Here is a 1,487-nt window from a genome sequence, read left to right as displayed (position 1 = left end):
TATATATATATATATATATATGTTGTATATATAGAAAATAAATTTAAGTCGATGACCTCTCTCTCGTCGACAGGTAACTAATTGTAAAATAATGCAAAATACGCGTTAAAATTTGCGTACATTGGTGATGCAGAAAATCAAGAGCGATAATGTGGCGAAGAACAGAGAAGAAAAAGTACTTACAATTAGACGGCGATTTTAATGTTTGATATCACTACTGTAAGCTATCTATATACATGATATACCGTACAAAAGCTTGATGCAACGTCACAGATGTTGCTGTAATATTGCTGAAATGTGCTTGTAGATAGAAAAATTATATGTGATGATTTTTTACAAAGTTATTGAATTTTTTTTGTATAAAATTTTATTGTTTAAAAAATTTTTCTAAAATGTTTTTTAACTTCGAAACTAAAAGGCTTACGAAAAAGATAAAAGAGGAAAAATGTTTATCATAATAGTAATAAATTTAATTAATTTGATATATTAACTACATTTATAGGCGAGCGCAAAAAGAGACAAGAAGGGTGCTTATCACCCTTCTCCAATTTTGGCAAGAAGGAACAATTATCCAGCAAACACAGATAACTGTTATACATATATGTAAATATAAAAAATAAAACTAAAAAAACTTGAAATTATAAACGCAATCAAAACAGAGCATACAGCCACAACGCCAAATAGTATTTGCAAAAGTCGATTTATTCAATTACATTAAACATGAAATTAAACGTTTCGGTCACTATTTTTGATTATTATCAGTAATAATATACCTAATAGAAAATTCTTACAATTACAAATTTATATCTCGTGATGTAGTCTTCTTAATTACAAAACAGATTTTTTACAAAAAAGTAAATTGTCTAATACGCTTTTTATAAAATTATGTCTCGCTCTATATTCTTCGAAGGAATTTTAATTTGATTCGTCTTGATTTTCTAACGATATTCCAACACATTATATGAAGAAGATCTTTTGTTCATGAAAGGTTGTGTGCAATTATACAACTTCCCAATGCTATTAACAGATAGTTACTATATAACTTTTAATGTATTAATTAACGGAGTAATATAAGTTCAAAAAAAGAAAACATACCTATATTTGTACACGCAATATTTCTAACAATATTCCAAAATTTATTATAAGAAGAAGACCTTCTATTCTCAAAGATTGTGTGCAAATATAAAGCTTCCCAATGCTGTTAAAAGATAGTTACTATATAACTTATACTTTACAAATTAAAAACGTAATATAAGTTCAAAAAACATACCTATATTTGCAATAGTAATATTCGTGTAATCTCACAAAAATATGTCAAGTTGGATTATGGAAAGAGAACCTTCTTGCTTAATATGTGAAAATAGACAGAGGTCGGAGTTAGTAAAGATTCGCATATTTATGTATATCATTTGGAAGGAGAAGAAAGTTATTTGGAGAAGTAGATATGCTTACAAGTAACACTAGGGAAGTGATAATCACCGATTATT

The 1,487-nt window shown here is 27.2% G+C and overlaps 1 long non-coding RNA gene across 1 annotated transcript in view; it reads left to right on the top strand.

Annotated features, from left to right (window-relative positions):
- The window catches only part of LOC108766356 (uncharacterized), a 656-nt gene extending 466 nt beyond the window's left edge, over positions 1-190 (top strand). Inside the window, exon 3 of the long non-coding RNA XR_001940368.1 lies at positions 74-190. This is a non-coding gene — a long non-coding RNA (uncharacterized LOC108766356). The remainder of the gene's footprint in view (positions 1-73) is intronic.
- The last annotated feature ends 1,297 nt before the right edge of the window (positions 191-1,487 follow it).

The sequence above is a fragment of the Trachymyrmex cornetzi genome, unplaced genomic scaffold (genome assembly GCF_001594075.2).
Source record: "Trachymyrmex cornetzi isolate Tcor2-1 unplaced genomic scaffold, Tcor1.1 scaffold118, whole genome shotgun sequence".
NCBI classification, from domain to species: Eukaryota; Metazoa; Arthropoda; class Insecta; order Hymenoptera; family Formicidae; genus Trachymyrmex; species Trachymyrmex cornetzi.
The sequence above is the reverse complement of the archived record's forward strand: the minus strand, read 5'-3'. Positions and strand labels throughout refer to the sequence as shown.